The 22,877-nt window shown below is 38.2% G+C and overlaps 1 protein-coding gene across 1 annotated transcript in view; it reads left to right on the forward strand.

Moving 5' to 3' along the window:
* Nucleotides 1–4,364: 4,364 nt before the first annotated feature.
* The window catches only part of LOC115235545, a 260,661-nt gene continuing 242,148 nt past the window's right edge, over nucleotides 4,365–22,877 (forward strand). Inside the window, exon 1 of the mRNA XM_029807412.1 lies at nucleotides 4,365–4,944. The gene's annotated coding sequence lies outside the window, so the exon portion shown is untranslated. The remainder of the gene's footprint in view (nucleotides 4,945–22,877) is intronic.

Here is a 22,877-nt window from a genome sequence, read left to right on the forward strand (position 1 = left end):
AAGCCGCGACGAATTGACCTACCCTATTTTTGAATCAATTGATCGCTATGTGAGAGTGTAGATTTCATGAAAAGCCATCCGCGGTGTAGGTCATTCGATGAAATCAAATGTCGAGCTCACCAAATTCGTTAGCTCGAGCATATTCGTGCCGTATACAGAGAGAGAGAGAGAGAGAGAGAGAGAGAGAGAGAGAGACAGACAGACAGAGAGAGAGAGAGAGAAATAGAGAGAGAGCGAGAGAGAGAAAGAGGCCCGAGAATGTAAAAAACTGCAATCCGAGAAGATTGAATGATTGCGTCGGAATAGATTAATTCCCCTCGGGGGTCGATTTTGCGGAACTGAGGCATTTTATTACAACTCAGTTCTTAATCTGAGAGAAAGAGAGGGAGAAAGAAAAAAGAAAAGAAAAAGTAAGAGAGATAATAAGTTGACCTAATAACCCGGAAAACAGCAAGCGAGATTATTTCTGTGTTCAATGACTGGGGTATTAATCCCCGTCTCTTCCAGTTTTAATCAATTTTTACCGCGCAACAACGCCGATTAAAAGAAACTTGATTGAAACCAATGATCTGGATTTAATAAGCATTCAAAATAGCCTTACATACATGTACACTGTAGTTTTGTTTTCAAATAAATCTAACGATTCGTTGGTCGTGGAAGAAATTAAAATCTATTTTAATGATATTCGATTGTTTTATCGGTGAGTATTAAATTTCTTCCTATCTTGCAAAGTAATATTACATCACAGACATCACTATATAAAAATTTGAATTCATAATAATGCAGTAGCTAAATTTTCTAAAAATTATATACGATATCCCAAAAATCGCGAATCAAAATATTATATATTATAATAAGAAAATTCTCGAATAATTAAGTAATAAAAGTATTCAAGACTTGTTATTTTAAGCAATAGTTTTGAGGGTTTATAGGGGTTTATAGAGGGTTTATAGAAATTTATAGAGGGTTTATAGATAATTTATCTTGTATTAGAGTAAAGCATATTAACAATTAGTTGCCCCATTGATTTTGATATTGAAACATTTCTTAAATTAATTTTCAAGATATATATTCTCGAATTTATCGCGCGCGAAATATAAGTTTGAAAAATAATCGAAAATTTATTTCGTGAGAGCAATTAAGTGCGGTATCGGCATTAAGAACGGAAACTCCGCTGTTACTCCTAATTCGTAAGATATTTCATACGGTTGGACGAAACTAGGTAAAGTTTGGCGAGCGCGCGCGTGACACCTGCCGCCGCGTAATCAACCTGCCGAGTTAACTAGGTTTCTCGTTCTCTCGGCCATGGCGCGAACCTTCATATCCTTCCGCAATAGCGACCGCAACGCGACACGGCTCTGCCGCGTATTGTCTCAATCTACGGGAATATCTGGGGCACCGTCTAAATTCATGCTTGATCGACCAATGAAAACGTCGACATATGCCTTCACGTACGGGGCGTAAGTGAGGATCATACGAATGCCACTGTTGGAAGCTGACGTTACTTCACGAATTACGTTTAACAATCGAGATTTTGCTAAGAGACGTTAGAAAGTTATAAGCCAGCTGAGGCCACGCATTATTTGTCATAAGGTTGTTACGGAAATTCGATGAGCATTCGTTGATTACGCGACACGAAAATTCACATGTGTTTACAAAAGTTGTTGAACTTTGTAAAGTGTGATCAATAGAAACGATATAATTAAAGCTCTCTAGTGGTTTAACTATGTTTTAGAAAATAATGTAATAAAATAGTGGAATCATCTGTTGAAAACGGGCATGAAAAAAACATGGCCATGACGTATATTAATGCCAGCATAGTCGCATGGGTGCAGTGTATAACGATATTTTGAAAAATAACACGGAAATAAAGAAATATACGCACGCATATCTGTTAGAAAAGATGGTAATAGTCTATTCGGTTTATATATGGCACATTGTGCCAGAAAAAAGGCACTACCTATTCCTTTCATAAAAATAATTGAGCAAAAAACATCAATCTTCTTAATTCAATTATAATTCTTTGAAAATAATTATTTGTTTTCTTTTCTTTTAAAAAAATTTTTTATTTGACATAAGAAAATAATCGCTTTTTATTCTCGACTTTAGATGCATTTCAATACTCGATTTGCTTGGAATAGCTGTCGATAAGAGTTTCATTTTATTTGCGGGGTATTTTGACTTTGATTAGACGACTCTATCATTGATTGCAGAATAAAAGCGTATAAGTAAGAACGGAGAGAGAGGCTGTAAGACATAAGGGTTGAAACGGTAACGGAATTGGAAAGAGCCCGATGCGCGAATAAAAGGAGTAAGGAAAATTTGCAGACGGCTTTTCCCACACAGACTATCAATTATGCGCGTCGCTTTACTCTTTGAAGCCCATTCTATCGTGGGCGTACGGCTATCATGTGTCGTGAATAATATCTACATTTAAGCTTACTAATTATGGCACAGCGATACAACGTCCGCATAATGAAACATGCATTACAGTATGTGTAACGTTAATTACGCGGGATGAACAAGCGCAGTGCTCTACATGTGTTGTGTGTATTCTACTCTCGAGACGATATATTTAGATATAAACACGATATGTAAATAAATAACACGCTACATTTTCGTGAACCGTTGGGCATACATCGGGGATATACGATTTACCCGCGTTACAATGATGCGGTTATCGAGAAATTTATAGAGAATTTAATTATTGGAAATTTCGTCGAATAAGACAAGAGTTTTATTGCTATCGAGTTTCATTCACAGGTGAAGATTAGTTATTTTAAAAATACGATTAATATATAAATATATTATTTTTCCCTTTTCTTGTACATTAATTAAATATATTAAATACGCATAAATAGAGAAATATATATAAAATTATGAAATATCTCCTTAAGATGATGAAGGCATGTGATACTCAAACGTACGGTATGTTTAGCAATAACAGCAGGAAGGCAACAACAGCAAGAGCAACAAGTGCGCCTGTCGTAATTACCTTCCATTTCGCTTCACAAACTGTTACCTCGCAACAAATAGACATTTCATGAAAACAACCGAATAGATCGTCAAATTTATAATAATATAGCTTCAAAAAGAGATGCGTTGCATGAAATCTTTAAATTGTTTACCTCATTATTAGGGATGGATCCTATGTACATTAACGTTAAACGTACCTTGACTGACATAAACATATTAATATGCGCATCGTATAATATTTTATATTTATCTTACAAAATATAATTTCGAATTAATAAAAACGTAGAAAAGTGTGCATTTTTATATAAAACTATAAATGTAATAAATAATTGATATAAATATAGAGATTTACGTGCAATTGTAAAGGAGCAAGATAAGCATAACAACTTGTGATAAACAATCAATTTCTATCGCTATGACACTACAACTAATAAAATCTCAAGTGATCAAATTGAATGACGTATAAAATATAATTATCGTGACATACTCTTTGCAATTCTCTTTTTTTTTTTAATTGCAATTAAAGTCAGCGCGTATTCATACATATTATAAATATTTAATACGGTGGTAGTCGAATCGACGAAGGCGTCGATGAAAAGCAAAGTTCAGCGTAGTGAGGAGGAGAGGCATAGAATGAGTAGGAAGGTGGCCCTCAGCAACCCCACCGGTGGCAATCACCTTTCGGTAGTGGATGCATCTCCGCGAGCAGCAGCAGCAGCGGCGGCGGCAGCGACGACGGCGGCGGTGGCGACGGCAACCTCCCTCCGAAAGCGCAGAACGTGGCGCATGCCCATCCGGGAATCGAACCCGCGGAGGCACAACGTCACCGGCGAACCGTCCGCCGGGTTTCTCAGTACGTTTGGCGAACAGTTCGCGAACGGACGTATATTCCTCCTCCTCGTGAAGCTCTGGAGAACGCACTCGTTCTGAGCGTAAACACGAGCGACAGCAGAGAGACAGAGAGAGAGAGAGAGAGAGAGAGAGAAAAAGAGAAAGGGAAAGACAAACGCGGGTGGTCTCGGTGGCCCCGACGCGAATGCTGGGTGGCCCCACGATTCGCACCCGGAACGAACCACCTGTTCTCGTAGGCTGTTTTCTCTCGCGTTGATCCTGCGGCGCGAACGCCACGGTGACGCAGGGAGAATATCCTCGGGTTTGTCGCGCAACCTGAGTGCATGCATTGACCTCATCGTTGACAGCTCGCACCTCGCCGGCTCACCACCAAGGTCGGCTCGCGATCAATGAACGTGGCGCTCGCTGCCACGTGACCGGACGAGACAGCGAAGACAAACGCATCCTTTGTGGGATGCTCGTATAGAATCCCGTTTCAGGACGCTCGTCAACACATCGTGAATCTTTTCCGTGAAAATTTTGAACTGTCGTGGCCCCGATAATCGCCGATAAAGGTTCCCGACGACGTTCTCGAGACGAGCAAAATCTCGCGACGTTTCTTTTTGGAGCTTCTGAGATTTCTCTATGTTTGCGCTTTGAAATCGAAAACCTCTAACGACAGACAGTTTCCTCCTCTTAACACGTGACAGCGGCGTGTTCGGTCACCAGATTAGAACGAGAAACCCATAATCTTTCGGAGGCATCCAGAAGTTCTACGAGAACGACTGATTCTATTTCTTGATCTCTGATTAACGGACACTAATTGTGCGACGCGAAAAGAGAGGCGTTAATGTCAGGTCGACGTCGCTCCGCGTCGTGCGGACCCTTTGATACATTTTCCGATTGTTAAAGAGTTTGTACGCGGAAAGAGGGAAAGACGCGTCAGGGGAAGGACGACTGTGACGTGCAGTGCAATCTGTGTAAAGTAGACTCCGGGGACGGTGGGAAGGCAGTTGGAACGTGACGTGACGAGAGAGTTATAGAGGCCGAAAGAGCACGGACGCGAAAAAAACGGTGGGAGACAGACCCTGGTTAAGCCTCCGAAGTGGGAATTGTCGCGTCAGACACGTGAGACTGGTGAGTCTATAGTTTCAACATTATTATGTTACACGTAAGAAACGTTTTATGTTATAAAGCAAACCTTTTAAAGTTTGATCGAAAAAGCGGATGACATCTCGATAAAGTAGCAATGGTCATGTTCATTGTTTATGATCATCTCCGAATGAGCAACAAGTGTTGATGGCATTGTGTCAGGCAGTCTATTCTTGATATCAGACTATAAATAGCTCCTCACAAGACGGGCTCGTATTATTTTTTTATCAAAAAAGAGAAATTTTTTAAAATATATTAATTCATGTAACTGTCATTACAAAGTAGCCTCTGCCGATTCTTATCAGAATATAGTTTATACAGTTTAGATTGTATATAATCTTTATGTTACAAAATCTGAATTTTATTTTTTCATATATCCATAAAATAATATTGACAACTTTGCACACATACACATATATAAATATAATATAAAATTGTTATATTCTGCTGCAGAAATAATAGTGTGATTTATTTCGACTAATTTAGTTCCAATTAGTTGAGCTTAAGGCTTGGATGACGATAATTAGAGTTAAATATACAGCAGACATTTAGCAAATATCCAGCTCTCGTGGATACCGTTAGTTCAAACGCGCATTTTAAAATAGTACACGCGGAGTAGAGGATGGAAAAGAGCGGAGAGAAAAATGAGGAGAGACGGAGAGGAGAAGCGGAAAGAGTAAAGCGCGACAAAAAGGACCTGCCGTACGAACATGAGTGACGTTAAGCTGACGTGAGTGGAAGGGCCGGCCGAAGTCGTGGGTGGGCCCATAAGAGAGCGGGAAAAGGATAGAAAAGACAGTTGACGAAGCAGAAGTATGGCAGACGGAAGGACGTGGCAAAGTGGCGAGACCGGATAATAGAAAAAAAGTAGAGATCGTTGCGGTCTATCCGGAGCCGCTTTCGATTAATATGCGCGACGCTATATAATTCGATGGTTACAAATTCAAACTGCGCATTTGCGCGAATATGCGTTAACTTCGCCGAATCATGAATTCAGATGTTGACTGTTCAACCGCGAACTCGGTTGATTTATGTACGCGCCGATCAATCGCCAAAGTTTGCAATTTCCCTCGCAATTTCTCGCTTATAAAAAATATAACGAATTACGCGTATACATTTTCAGCATCCCCGAAGAAAAAAATTAGTAATATTTAATGCGAACGACCGTTTGTCTTATCGTTAAATAAGTTTTAAATCGATTATTTTGATAAGACACACGAATTTATGTTGCCACTAGCGGAATTTTTATATTTCGCAAAATTCCATTTTTTAAATTAACGTAGTTAACCGCGTTACCGTACTTTAAAATGAATGAGAAGAAGCAAAAATATAATTTGCAGCAAAATTAATTAGATTTTTGCGGCGTAGACAATTAATTTACTTGCGGCGCGCAAACTTTTTCCCGCGTCACGTAGATAGAAAATTCGCCGCAGTCGCACGCGACGTTAGTTTTTTGGGCAAACTTAGTTAACTAAGTAGCCAGAGAGAAAGAAAGGAAGAGAAAGAGAAGCGCGCATAAATGAACGTTATACGCGGGAATAAAAACTCGATCCCGGTCCTCCGATTGAGGCCTATAAAGGCTGTGCGTCACGCGACGGCTTGTTAGGCAAACATCACGCAAATAAATTTCGACGGATACAAAAAAAAAAGGGTTCGATCGTCACGATGATTACGCGTCGGGCGAATGTAACCCGCGGGGGGCGAGATGGGGAGGGGAAGGGCGTGCGTAATTCAACGCGTCGAAAGTTAGTCGTCATTAATTCCCTCGTTTCGCTTAATTAATGCCGAGCTGCAGCGCTTTCGTTGAAAACTCGATATACGAGATTATTTCATTCACAATTCTACGGTATATAAACTTGTGCGATTTCATCGGCAGGATATCGAAAATGTTTATTAACTCAGCTGTATACTGTCTGATTAATTGCGAGCTTACTAAAAACTAAAATAAAAAGTAAGATAGGTCGAAGAGTCTCGCGTTGCGTTAAAGTAAGGAGAGCTCGAATAAAAGCTACTGTACGCGTGTCACGCGAGTAGCTTTTTTTTTTGCACGGTTGCTTATCGCACGTTGGAATGAAGTTGGAAAAAGTCCGCTTTCTCTTTTTCGGGCTAGAAGAGTTTAACTTTTTGAATTGGTTGGCTGGAAATGGCAGCAATATCATCTTTGCAACCCGTTGTCGCAACCCGTATCCTTTTTGTAGTATAACGTCTATTGAAATTGTGCCGCGCCTCTGTGACATCCGTTTCTTCGTGGAGAGAGAATCGCGGACTGATTGTCGGAATTAATTAATTGGGTTTGCAGTGCACATTTATATCTCGCGCAAAAATGCAATTTAAATGGAAATTCCGTGACCCCGATTGAATTTTCAATATAACGTAACATTTGTTATCGAAACTATATGTGCCTAACACACCGGCATATAGCTCGTGTTTCTGATAACGTTTCCATTTGGTGCAAATATATATATGTTCTGAGAAATACGATTTTAATCATTTTCCTTCGAACTTTTCGACAAACACGCGTGTCTGTGCGTACCGCAAACGAGAGGAATACAGGGAAGAGAGAAACGGATAATACAGTCCGAAACATTGAATGGCAGGCAGTAAACCCCATCGAGTAGGAAAGGGCTTATTCTCGATTGGACAAATTGCCGCCAATCATAAATAATTGACAGACAATCGCAAGGGATTTAGATTTACCGGCTCGGCACGTATGTATGTACGTGTGTGTGCGTGCGTCTATGTATGCCCATAACTTCGATACTGATTTGTACCAACTCTAAACCTTAATTTAGAGTGCGTTGGTCCACATTTGTATAACCGCACGCGAGCAATACACGGGGGAGACCAATGCGCCGTTACGCTCCATATATTCCATGCACGTTATATTCTCATCAGAAATACGTTTAGTTGTAAAACGCTTCGCGCGCACGTGCATTAATATATTTTGTAATATTATTAATGCGCTCATTTCCAGCGGATTTGTATAAAATGTCTCATTGTGTGCACATCGAGTATTGTATCAAATATATTATAGCTTTATAAAATATTCGTGATATAGTGTGACTCGCGATTATAAGTAGATGGCTTGGAATTGACAGCTTACTTACAACATGCTTTCTTATTTTTCAGAGGCTGTCCAATAAATCCAAATTTTCTTAGAATATTATTAGCTGATGTTTATAATACTAATTAACTAATTGATATAAATGTAAAAATCTAATTAAGATATAAAAAGAGCGAGTCTTTGGGAAAAATTGACTGATAATTAAGACGGATAATGCAATAATTAATATATTTCAATATTGCCGAGCTTGTATATTGTATAATTGCAGTTGAAATTTGAACGAAATGTTAAAAATACAATAGTAAAGGGGGAAGAATTAAAAGGATATTATGTATTATGTATTTTTCATATTCTAGTATCGAAATTGAAGTTATTAATATTCTTTACTTCAAATAATCGATTATGTTTGATAAAAAATTCTAAAGTTTTAAAATCATCTTTATGCCTTAGAAATGAAAGAATTAGAAAAAATTTACTAAAAATAGATAAAAAGTAATAAAGCATAACGGCGCATTGTTTTATGTACATATTGGAGTGATTTACAATTAGAAAATATTATACAATTTGTATCTATCCATGATATCCATTGTGTCTTCCATGATTTTCTTAAGATAGATGTAGTCGCTCGTTTTTCTTTCCGGAATTACTCTATCATTAATAAAACATTGAATAATGCTGTCGTCGAGACTTTGCGAAGATAAATTAATCGCTTATCCCGAGGAAAGAACTATATAATTATTTACGGCTATTTACGGATTTCTTTGCGGAAACCACTGACGTGCAACTTGCGTGTAGCTTGGGAATTTGTACGGATCGCGCGTGATTCGAGGAACAGACGTCACTGCCATATATCGAGATGGCGAATACCAAGGGGTAGATGTACCGGATTGCAGGGGTAGAGCATGCCTTCCGCGCGATCAGATACCGAAGATTACAAACGAAATACCACCGAGCTACTTTTGTTTTCGGAATTCTGTTGTAAAAACGTCATCTGTAAGTAGACTCGAATTGATCGTGTATGTGTGTACGCGTATCTTCCGTAATTTCTCAGATAACAAACAGATCGCAATCTATGTAACATGTGTGTAGAGTTTAAAATTTACACGAACCACTTTTTCCTCTTTTTATACACTAAAATTGAAAATGAAACTAATTTCAAATTTAGAGAATATAAAGAAAAAGATAATATATATATATATATTCATCTCTGCAAGACCAGAAAGCATAGAGCATAAAAAAGATAAGACTGCGCGCGCGAAAGGAGGGAGAAATAGACACGAAGAGCATGCAAGGGCATTTGGTTAGAAAAGGAGGAAAGTATAGACGGACGGAGTACAATGAAGAGAAGATAAGTAAAGCTGCTCCAAAATGAGGTCGACATAATTGCACCCTCCCCCACCCCTCCAATCCGTACCAGAAGCGGACGGTCGCAACGGGGCGAGAGCTATGTCGCGACGCGGGGTTGAGGAGGACAAGCCTCGTAAAGGGAGTTGGCCGTCGTCCATTGTCTCATACGGAGACTCGACCCGGCGCTGATTAAATACTTGACACATCCCCGCGGCCGCTCTCCGATCCGGCATAACTTTGTTCGGATTGTAATTACGGGGCTGGATCGGTCTTCGTTCGCGAAACGAGGGGTACGAGGAACAAGAGGGGGGATTGGGTTTCCCGAGCACCATTCCCGCCGGCAAACTTGAGCTCGTTCCTTTCAGATCGGTCCGCCACCCCTCGGCGGTTCTGACTTTCTATGCGCGAGCCGTCTCGATTCCCAACTTTTTGAAACGTTTCCGGGGATTGTGCGCACATGATCTGTTGAATAACCGTCCGTCCATCCGTTCTCGGCTCCCCGCGTGAGTCCATGTTATTGATTCGTATTTCGCGCTACATTTCTTGAGGTAATGATCAAGAGAGAAGCTACGCCGTACATTTTGCTTGAAACGTATTTACAGTTAAATATTGACACCGATAGCTACAATCTCAAGAAAGTTTCCGAGAGACAATTCGTTCTATGAAGTTTCATCGTATTTGAGAAACACAAGTTGTCACAATTCAAGAGATTAATTGTTGCAAATCTTATGGCTGTTTTTATCTTTATTGGCCGATCAACTTTAATGATAATTGGACTAACCCGAAATTTAATTAACGTCGACGAAATCGGGGTCATTATTTTATTTTTCATTAAAATCAACAGCACGTAAAATCATGACTATGTGTCCAACGTTTACACGTCTTTACACGCGTTAACGGATCTCACCATCTTCGGTTTATATCGCGCGGTTTATCGCGGGTACCGGTCTCTCCGCGGATTATGCAATTTAAAATGAGTTAATTGAAGTGCAATAAGTCGTTAAAACTCTCGAGCAAATTAATTAATATGAAAGCCGGTTAGAATGGGGCAGCGCGCGCGAAGAGCGGCCGCCCTGGCCCGATCCTTCGCTTCGCCCTCTTCTCTTCCACCCCTTCCGCCCCACCCCCCCTCTCACCACCCCTTGGTCTCATTCTTGCCATGCTATTACCACACCGACGCGACGTCGGCCATGTCCCTGGCACCGTTTACTCCGTGCCGGGAACAAGGCGTCTTGCGAAGGTGGTGGTAACGATGAGGTCGGAGGCGCAGGGGTCGATGAGGAAAGCACGGTTAATGAAATAATGTACGCTCGAGGTGGCCCTCGAGCACGCGGCGCGGATTTAACTTTTGCGCGAAAATGCTCGCGCGTTGGGAAAGAAGAAGAAGAGAGAGAGAGAGAGAGAGAAGACTAGTTCCCGCGTGTTCTCTCAACTTGGAGCTAAGTCGCGGCTTTATTGCCGAGGGAGGGCCGATCGTTGAAATCAAAGGCCCTCGCAAATCGTAGCGTGCTTAATTAAGAATTCTGCGTGCTGGGGGAGCGCAATATCGTCGACTTGGAGTGAGAAGGGAGACACGCCGTGGAATTTTTCGTGTTTCGACGGTTCCACGAATTGCGCGTTACGTGCTTTTATCAGCGTCGGGTTTAATTGCGCGTCTACCTGCGTCTGCATCTGCTAATTGCGAACACTAAATCTGCGTGAGTCGCATAAAAATTTTTGCCTCTCCTCGATTTAACGCATTTAATCAAATGTCCCAAAATTGTCGAATTTTTCTCTGCCAGGTTTACCCTCCCCTCAATATTCTATTACATTGAAACTTTCTAGTAAATTATGTTTCAAAGACGTACATAAATAATACACACATTGTTATTTGAGTAATTTATTACAATTAAAAACAAATAAATATGAAGATTATATGAATAGCAAAGAGAATTTAATTTTATATATATATATATATATACATATATAATATTTTCAAAGTTTTAACTTTGCAGATTTAGAGGAAAATATCTGCTGATGGAAATATAAAGACTTCTATTTAAATATTTCTTAAGTTAGTTTTAAAATTTACAAAAAAAGATATCCACAAATATTTATTAAATAATTTATATCCAATAATATATGTGATAGTATATCGTACATGACGAAGAAATCTATATCAGATAACCGCACGTTTATTATTTGCGTTATAAAATGCACTTATGCTGGTTTGATATAAAAAAAAAAAAAACAAGAAAAAAACGACAAACTTTTCTATACTCGCAAGTATTTTTACAAATATGTACAATCTACAAATCACTTATCCATAAAATGCAATCCAGTAGCACATACTCGAGCTTTCACCGTGTATATGCAATCTCTTTTAAAAATAAATATATTTTAGTATGAAAAAAAGAGGAGGGGAGGGTAAAACGTGTGCGGAAAAGCGAGGAAAGCGTGACTATCGTTCGGATAAGTCTCAATATCTGGACGAGGGATGGCGAGGGATCCCCCGGGGAAATAAGCGGGAAAAATAAATTATATCGATACGATTCGCGCGCGCACGATTCGCGCTATCTGTGTTTATGAAATAGTTTATGAAGTTTTATTGCCCGCGGTGAGCGAGAAAGAGAGAGACGCCGTTCGTTAATGCTGACGTTGGCGAACGTCCGTTTGACACGTTTTCAGTTTAATTACTTCGACCGCCGCTAACGGACGAACTTTCCGCAGACGTTATTTCCACCTCGTTTAATGGGTCATTTTGCGTGTCAATTCTCCGATTCTCTTCTCTTTCTTTCTCTCTCTCTCTCTCTCTCTCTCTCTCTCTCTCTTCTGTGCCGAAATTTTCCATTATTTACGCCGGTACAATAGCGCGGCCATTAGTCACCGCTTTTCACGGGGACACATCTCTTTTCATTTTTTTTTAAGTTATATGCACATCGTGAAATTAATGGGCACACAGAAATTTATACAGCAAAGAAGCCATGGGGTTCCATGCAAACGCATTGTAAAGAAAAATTGTTTTTCGTGCTTTACAGCCGCTTTTTGTACATGTATTCGAATGTAACTAGTTAGAACAAAATAAACGTCATGTATGTGACAGAATTAATTGAGTAATGTCGTCATTGAACGGGCGTGAATATCATCTTATCGTATCCAGTTTATGCTGTCTCGTTGCCACTCTCTGTCGAGAAGGTCACGGAATACGATCTTAATATAACGGGGCTAAGAGAATATAAGTTTTCACGCTGCGGGATAAACCGTACTAAATTTCACAGGTTAAACTAGTTACCGCCCCTCCATGTCTCGCGTTACGCAATTTCGTTCACTTGGAAACGACCTTGGTTCACTTCCTTCATTCCGCTCGCTTTTCATCCTTCCTACGTGCGTGCGTCTTCCGAGGACGTGTGTGCGCTCCCGTCACTGAAAACATTTAGCGCTGCAAACCGGTTTTAAAGGGTCTAACGAACTGCGAAGCCGGGCTAATTGAGACCGTTGCAAACGCGCCTGTATCTCCGTCGGAACCAGTTTACTGCACGACGACAGGTGTAACACGAGGATGTTTCGTCGCTTTACGAGCGCTAATTCCTTTAAGCCGGAGGTTGAGGAAATGTTATGAGAGAGAAAGCCCAGAGGAGAAAGAGAGCAAAGGGGAGAGAAAGACTGAAAAACAATTCATAAATCTATCGGTGTGTTTCTAGAGTTATCTCTCTTATTATAATGTCAAATGTTGATAATTTAATTAAATACTAACACAGTTACACGGTTTTCCCTCTCTAACAAATATTTAAATCAAAATCATGTTATGTAATTGAAAATTGCTGTATGCTTAATATATGATACGTTTCATATTTTAAAAAATATACAATTTTTTTAGAAAAACTCTTTATTAAACCGTTATTTTTTTCTTGTATTCTCGATTTTAAAATTAAACACGAAACGTGCAAGTTAAAAGCGGGAATTTGGCAGAATAATAATCTAAAAGCTAGACATTCTATACCGTTTTATAAATATGGACAATGAGAATTTGCGAAACATTTCTCGCGGTTACGAAACGTAGTATAATATTATTTTCTAGAAGAGTTTCCTCGATACGAGGCGATACGAGGCGAACATTGGAGCGACGAAATTGGATAACGTCCACGTTCTCGTGCGCAACACACCAAAATCGGCAAAATTGTATTCCGGACTTTGTTACGTGCGAGCACCTTCAATTAGGAGTTCAAAGCGAACGAAACGACAGGTTTTCGAACGCGGTGTAATGGCGCAGTTTCAGCGCAAGTGCAACGATAATTCACATACGCTGATGCAAAATTATTGTATAATATTATAATTTGAATTAAACAATTAAAATATGTAATTACTTATAAATATTTTTCTATCAAAAATGAGATGCGTGTAAGAGTTAGTATCTTGAAAAATAATTATGTATGACAATATATATATACAAAAAATATCTATTTAGTAAAAATTCTGATACGAAATATTATAAAGAGAGAGAAAAGGCAAGAAAAATCCCAGAGTTTTAAAGAGATACTCGATTACTTATATTATATGTATATACGTGTCGTTGTCCTTTGAATTTGTCGTGTTTTCGGCTGCGTATTAAGCTTCTTATAATCGCGTATGCTTGTGTCGTTTGCGAAATCGGCTTATTACGTTATCGACGAGCTGCATTCCCCGATATTGGAGCTACGTTACGCTATTGGTAATCGTTCAAGAATAAACCTATTAATGGATCATTCTAGAATGTACGCGAGGACCTTCGTTCCGGTCAAACGCGACGCGACGCAACGTAATCTTCTCCTGTCTCGCCTCCGATCGTATAATACCGTGTAACGAGGATGCAATGCATCCCCCCTGAAATCCCTGCCACACATGCAGGACGACTATGCCGAGAGACCCCGTCGGATCCGTCGGGATGACGAAACGTATCTATGCGTCCGCGTGTGCGTGAGAACAACGACACGCGCGGCAGCAACAACCGTGTGACAACACGAAGGCCGCTCGGTCAGGCGCAAACCGGCGGGGACTATAGCTGAATTAGCATGGCTATCTGGATAATATATTGGACTGTATCGTTGGACACGACCAGCCAGAGCCACGTGATATACTGACACCCTCCCCCGTTTCCCTCCACCCCTCTACCCTGGTTTTATTGGCAGTACGCACCCTTTCCCCCCATTGCGCTGCTGGTACCCAGCCCTTGACGCCCGGTTTATCCACTTTCGCTGTTAATCCGCATCGGTATTAGCGTAGAAACGGTGAAAAATGTATTCCCTTCTCCCCCTATTTACCCCTTTGTCGCATCCTTTTCTCCTCTTCTCACTTTTCGTTTCTCCCAGCTCTCATTGAATATAGTCGCGGTTGATTAACTTCTCTTTCATGGTCGTAATTAATTTCATCTGCATGTCAATTTTTCTTGATCTCGAGAAGCGCCTCTAAAATATAGGATGTCTCTAAATTTGTGTTATAATCTATAAATAAATAAAAAATAAGTTAGAAATATAAAATCAAGTTTTTCATACAAGTCTTTGTTATCAAGAAAATAATTTAGAAAATATTAATATTAAAATAAAATTTTTTTTTAACTTGAATGATCTCTAACAAGTTTGCGTGTTATATATTATCAAATTCACCTGACAGCAGCTATCAAAATATATTGATATTCTTTTTATATATTAAACATAATTCTTTTCCAGAAATTTAAATTATTTTATATTGTTTCATTAAGTAAAGTGTTGTTTTCTATTATTAATAGCTAATGTTGAGATATATTTGACTACGTATAATATAATTATTAGTTGAAAATTATTCAAATTTCAAACGGTTATAAATTAATTATTAAATTTTCAATTATCAAAATGGATTTTCTGAAAAACAAGAATATATAAGTGTAAAAAAATTTTATTTCACTTTTTCAATTATTTATGAAGAATGCTGTTTCTCTTTTCTTAGAGGATTGTATCTTTTATAATTGTTGATTTCGAGATACGAGTTCACGAATAAGAGCAACTTGCCAACAGAATTGAATAATACGATCGTCTTGTGGGATGAAGAAGCGGGACAGGTGATTATTAATCGTGCATCAAGCACAGTTGGTAATCCATATATCGGGCACACGCGGGGGTCCATGACTTGCCCGCGTCTTCGACAACGAAACTCTCGTCCGAGAATCTTATGCGTGGATGGTAGTTTATGGACGACCGACATCAACCTGGTGAAGGACGCGTATTGTGGCTAATCGTATTCTGCCTCGTAACCACCCATAATGGATTTCGGAGCCGTCTCGGTTAAATTAATAAATACTCCCGATCTTGCGCACGTCAGACCGTGATTTATGACGTTTTATCGAAGCGAGGAGTCGTGGAGTCCCGTGGGATAGCTCGTGGCAAAGATATTTGATTGGCTTGTTTGAACAAGACATCGTGCTCGATCGCGGGTGAACTGGCAGATTAATAATACGATAGATAAAAATTTAATTGAATGACGATTCTCGTTTGATCCTCGCACAATGATGCGTTGAAAACTACTTAACATTCATCGTTCATTAAAATCTTATGTGTTTCATGACAGTAAAAGTGACGTAAAAAAAAAGAGAAGAGTGAACATTCGTGATTTTAGTGAAGTCCATTTAATCGCAAAGATTTTTATCGCTGAATTGTAAAATAAAAGATCATAAATATATATATTATCCAATAAATTTATTAATTTATAAAAAACAAAATAAAGAAATTTTTTTATATTTATTTAATAAATAACATAGTCCTTTTGTGAACGGGCGCAAGATGCGCAAGTTTGTATTTATAGATAATCGTGATCGCAATTAAGATATCGATGCAATATTACGGAGATATATTTCGTTAAATCAACGTTTACATTTTTGATGTATCGGGACAAGATAAGATTGAGAGAACGGATACTATTTTGAGTCGCGCGATGTGGAATGTATTAATTAATTACGTATTTTTAATCTCCGGTTAGCGAACTGTTTATTGAGGCGTATCCAATTTTCTACTTACTGACACAGTTGTGTTACACCAGATGATTTTTGCAGGAGTGAGAAAAATTTTTATCTCGCGTAAAATCGCGAAATATATGTATGCATATTACCACGTGTCCGTGCGTTTTTGTAACTACTCGCGAAAATTTTGATAGAATCCTGGAGGAGAGATCGCGCGAAAACGCGGGCTCGTATCTCTGCGTATGTAGAAAATATTGGCAGTAAACTATTTCAACGCGCGATCTGCGCAGGTTTCACTACCTAAAAATAAAGTTCATACGGTAGCGTGAAATTGACGCCGTGAAACTTTATCGGCGTTTCCCAATCGTCCATATTCTCGCGAATGAGTGAAGCTCAATCTACGATGAAAAAATATAGCAACAGTGGTTGAATAAGACTGAAGGATGGATCGGATTAAGGTTAAAAGCGCGTACGGTAATTGAACATAAGAGCAACTATTTTTCTTTTAACGACCAAGTGAATTAGCGGAGTAAGTTGATGTTTTTAAATGAGATTCTAATTTGAAATCCAATTTACTTGTGAAAGCGATTTGCAATCATTAGGATAACTTATAATTGTGCTTATTTTATAAAATTATATTGTTTTAACCATTACTTAAGAATGTAAGAATTAGAGCTCAAATTTTTAATATAAAACGTATGATATTGTTCATTAGATATTTAACATTTTGATTACACTCAGTTCAATCAGTTAAATTAATTAATATAATTGCGGTTTAAATATAAACATAGAATTATAAATTAGCAGAGATAAAAAGTAAAAATAAGACTTACATTTTTAACTATAATTTCATTTTTTCTTTAAAAATTACTTTAATTCCATAATTTTAAATCACGATTTGTCTCTTTTCTATAGATGTACTTTTCCCACATTACATGTAATTCAACTAAACATTTTAAAGAAAGAGATGGAACAAAGCTTTTGTTTTTCATATTTTAGCTCGTACTAAAAAATTTATATCTGTAAATAAAAAAAGACAGATTAATATTTTAAATATGTATAAAAATTTTCAACGCATTTATACTTATAATATTTTTAGAGAAATGTTTCTTTTATCATTTTCCCGGAATCTACTTTATAACATAATATCCTTATACATATAATAATGTAAAGAAGCATGAAAATTCTGCAGATTAGCACCGCGGTGCAATTTTTTCGGTGCGATTATCTGCAAAATTGATAAACATAATCGCATAAGCGATTCGCACGTTTTACGTTTAAGACCCGAGGTTACGACGCGGTTCTTGAAATTTATCACACGGGAGCCTTTTATATTATAGTACCATGGAAAATAAGTCGCGCGCGTGCATAGGCGATACGCAACGGCGAAATTAGTCGTATCGCATTGCCGTGATCTCGCCGCGCGTTCGCGGTGGCGGTATCGATCGTGGTTAGTAATTAACGAGCGGTGCGCGCGAGAAAAATCGAAAGCGATCAAGCCTCACTGCGCGTTGCTAACTAATTACCCGCCGTGGATCGTGATTGCGTCGCTTTGTCAATCTCCTAGCGAGCTGCACCCGCTCGATTTGCATTCCGACATTCGTTCTACGAAAGCCGCGGTGTCTATTTTTAACTCGTGTATCGACTGAATCGTGGTGGCCGTTTTATCGCACGACCGCAGTTTCCATCAAGATATCTAGTTACAGGTAGTATTTATAATGTAAATTCCCCACGACGACGCTTTGTTGTAGAGATATTTATATCTCGATACAATTATATAGGAAAACAAAAATATTTTCAACGCTAAAATATAAAGATGTTACCGTAGCGAATTCTTTTTGTTCTCGTACAGATAAAGGAGTTTTATGATTCTTGTTCGTTAAAATCGAACAAACTTGCCGACGGGGCCATTGAAGATGGAAGAACCACTTTTGAAAAACGCAGTCTATATTATTTTACCTGTGAACTCGCATGACTCGAGGGTGTTAAAACTTTACGAGCCATTTGATAGGGAAATTGCATTCTTCCGAGATTTCCTTTTATTAAGTCGATCGGCCGCCTAAAAATTTTTACGCTCGCAAGAAAAATATTACGTTCCAATCTCGCTTCCGGTCTTATCACGCCTGGTATGGCACCATAATTTTTGACAATTGAGATCGAATCGACAGCGAAAAAAAATTCGTATTACATGTGTGAGTGTATTATGCCATACTTATATTCAGCACTTATAAAAAAAATGAGAAAAATTAATCAAAAAGTATGTCTTTGTGGGATAAAACACGCTCGTTTTTCCCTTCGTTAAAAAATAAGACCGTGTACATTAGTATAATAAATTAGAATTCTGTTGCTCCACGTATCGCATTGCAATAATAACGCAAGATTTTATTGAATTTTATGCACATCATGTATCTAGCATCATATATAGTTAATTATACATAATAATATACATTTAATAATTAGTATTATTTTCTTTTCCTTTTATTATTATTCTTATTAGCATATTCAATGCTTTGCTTTACATGTGCCTTAGCACTTATATGGTTGAACCATTCCGGCTCTTATTAGCCCATTTTTTATCCTTGAATTGATATATTTTTATATTAAAGCCTTTCTGTTTTGCTATAAATATATTTAATTTGATCGTAAGTTTTGCAATTTCCTCCCCGAGCTTGTATATCTTTACGCTCGCGTTCTCCACCGTTAGAGTGTTTAGGTTTAAGCCGCGCTTTGACGACGCGATGGCGGTAAAGGCCACCGACAAGATACCAAGTTCAAGTGCTCGCACGCTAGCGGATCCGCTTGCATGCATCTTGAGGATACAGCCGGGAGGAGAGAGAGAGAGAGAGACGAGCGCGATCAATCTCGTCGATAGGGGAAACTCGGGAGAAACTCATTGAGAAGCACTTCGCCGGTGCGCTGACGAAGAACACAAGCACCCGTTCTTCCATTTATCGGGCGCGTACGCCAAGTTAAAGTTTGAAGCCGCGAAGAGCGGGAAGGAATGAGAGCGCGGGCGACACGGCGCAAGAAAACGTTGACAACGAAAGCCAATATGGTGGGTAATGAGAGGGTCGCGTCAACTTTCAGCGTTCCGTAACGACCACGAGAAAATGAGAGAGAGAGAGAGAGAGAGAGACTGGCGGCGGGGGATGAAAAAGCAACTGGAGTGAGCCGTGAGGGGTGAGATTGTAAAGAGTGTTTATTTAACCCCTGTCCTGCGTCTCGAGGTGAGTGCAGCTGTCTATAAAGACAGCAGATCTCTATATAACGGAGAAGCAGAAAGGCTAAGTGAACCCGATAGATAGGATAGGCAGAGAGAAAGAGAGAGAGAGAGAGAGAGAAATGTGCTGGGTCTGTTCAACGAGTACAAGCGGTTTTTACGCGCGGTCTGTTTATACGACAATACCTTTCAGCACACTCGACTTGACGACGGCGTCGCGCGAATCCCAGCGACGCTTTTATCAGCCTTTCTTCGCGTTATACATTCGCTGTAAATCGTGCGTATTTTGTACACCGAAAATGTGCTCTTATAAAGCTCCGAGCAATTCTGATATATAATCGCGAGCCCGACGATTGAATCGTTAATGCTTTGCTTGTGAAATTGGTTTCTTCCCGAAAAAGTTTGAGATATTAAAAATTGGCAAAGACTTCTAATCGAACAATGTTTTTTTCTCGAATGATAATCCGAGCTGTTCGTCAAACGCATGTGTTATAATACGCAATGCAAAAATTATCTCTATAGATGTATCCGTGCTTCTTTTTTGTTCTTCTTCCGTCGGTATCTGACAAGGATGTATGTTCAAACACTTTAGATTTCTTGGTAAATAAGACAACCAGAAGTTGCTTGCTTCTGACGATGTCGCGTTGTATCAAGAGACACGGTAGTGTCTCGCGCCAAAAGTCACCCGCAGCAATAACAAGGTACCCTAAGCTGAATAATATACTAATGAAATTGGCAGTGCCAAGTATTTTAAATATTAAAGTTTTTTTTTTATTTTTTATTTGGTATTAATTTTCAATGTTAATTTTCAATGTTTGAATAAATTTTTAAATATTAATATTATTATTTCTGTAAGAAATATACTAATGAAATTGGCAGTGCCAAGTATTTTTAATATTAAAGTTTCTTTTTTATTTTTTATTTGGTATTAATTTTCAATGTTCAATTTTTGAATAAATTTTTAAATATTAATATTATTATTTCTGTAAGAAATTAAAACAATTATTTTGTACTACTAATGGTTTTTTGGTTAAAATGTTTCTATCTAAAAAATAAATTAGTATAATTTTTTATTTTTTATTCTTTTTTATTAGATTAAAGTATAACACTATTTTGTGAAACAAGTTTTTTACGGTAATATATATAACAATTTTTCACAACTGGCGCGTGTACTTGACGCTTCTTTTTACGTTTTACTTTTTACTTTGCATCCTATTGCATTCTATGCCGGTGCATTTTTTCAGAGATGTATTCTGTTAAAATATAAAAGTTATTATATTTTCCAAAAATTAAACAAAAAAATATCACATAGCAATCATGAATTATAATCAAATTCTTAATTTTTAATTACAACATTGATCTTTTTCAATAATCAATAATGACATATAAATAAGCAATGAGTTTCAAACATTTATTTGTGTGTATGTATAATATAACGCATGCAAGGCTTCTGCGAGTAACAGTTTCTTTATCAAAATATGTACGTTTAAAAGCATTGAAATGATTATCCACCGCCCTCTTTCAAGTGCCTTCCTTGAAGGCAATAAAAGCCTTCTACATCCTGTCTCTTTGCAAAATTCTGCCAACGTAATGGAGTGTCCTCTCAGTTATATTGTTTGAGATGAGCCGTGGTCTGAACGTGACATTTGCATTTGTACAAGCAAAAGCGGGCAGCAACAGTTTGCAATGGGAACAAACATATATTTTTCCCAAGGGTGGCTTGTTACGCGCGACTTTTCATTTGTTTTTCCCGACGTCCGAATCTCTACATATAGCTACATTCATGCCACAAAGTGCGGTATAAATACTTGTTTATATGTATATGTGCGCGCGCTTAGTATATTATAATGTTTCCTGAAGCCAAAATCAATTATTGATGTACTATTCAAAACCTTTGTTCGACTATTTAATATGCAATAATACTAAACGATGGCGAAAATATAAAATGTCAAGCTCGAAGAAACACGCATTCATAAAAAATAAATATATTTTTATGATTACGTCATGCTATCTATATGCAATTTACAATTTTAATTAATATACCCCCCATCCTCTCTCCCACAATTTTATATCTTGGACACGGCTATTATTTAAACGTGTTAATCGCTAACAAGCGAAGGAAAGAGAAAAACTACACAATATCGAAATAATGAATTGTCAAGCGACAATCATCCCAATGCGTTTGGCGGACAAAGACTCGTTACACAATGTCAGGCGTCGACAAAATCGAACCGTACCGGTCGACTCGTTACGCGTGTGTTAGCAAAACGTTAAATGCTGGACAAACATAATTTGTCCCCGCCACTCGCAGGCATTTATTTGCCGACGTCCCGGTCTATCCGGACTGATTTTCGAAAGTGTGAAAGGCCGGGGTCTTCAGTCGCACCGTTAAAGTGCTCATCCTCCATGTTTTGCCTCGCGGCAAAGCCATAAGGCGAGCTTTTCCGAGGGAGAGATCGCGTGCAACGCGAAAGAGAATGAAGTATCGCGGGAAGACTAAAAAAAAAATGAGGAGTATAAAATACGACCAAAACGAAAAAGAACCGGCTCGACGGCTGTGCCAAAACGCACGTGCGCGAAGAAAGTGACTACTAACTACTGGTCTTACACTGTAGCGAATTTATCGTGACATAACTGACGATAATTGACCGAGTAAAGTCATTTATTGTCACGTCATTGGCATCTAAATAGCTGGAATATATCTTACGGAGAAAATATTATAATGAAAATTGCAATACAATTCATGTAATCGTGAATATCTAACATATTAAAGAAATCACGCGACATTTTTATTCAATGATAATATATTACATTTTACAAAGGAGTATTGTAATCATTTAAATATTTTGATGCATAAATAAATGCATAATGTATAATTTACAATTTTTATAGTAGTAAATATTTTAAAATATTATATTTCAGCTTTACAATAAATGTTGTAAAAAAAAAAAACGTATTTTTTTCATGTAATTTGTATCGTAAAATTTTCTCTCCGTGTATAAATAATAGAATCGAGCGACAATAAAAAATGATTGCAATTAATTAATTGCCATGTTAGATGAGAGTGATTCTTATAATCTATTCTACTCAATTTGCGTGCGCGCGAGATGAATAATTGGACGTATATAAGTAAATAAATAAACAATATAAAAAATGAATATATATTATATTCGATAGATTCGGTTCTGTAATCTAAAATCGTCGCAACAGTTCGATCTTCTTTCACACGCTCAACTCTTTCCTTTTTACCACGGACGAGGTTTTCATCAATATTTCGTCTTCTGAGAAAAGCGCGGAGACACGTGCGTTTTTCCGTCAAAATCGTGCTTGTAAACGCACTGCCG

Source organism: Formica exsecta, unplaced genomic scaffold, assembly GCF_003651465.1.
Source record: "Formica exsecta isolate Colony F162 unplaced genomic scaffold, ASM365146v1 scaffold11, whole genome shotgun sequence".
Taxonomy (NCBI): domain Eukaryota; kingdom Metazoa; phylum Arthropoda; class Insecta; order Hymenoptera; family Formicidae; genus Formica; species Formica exsecta.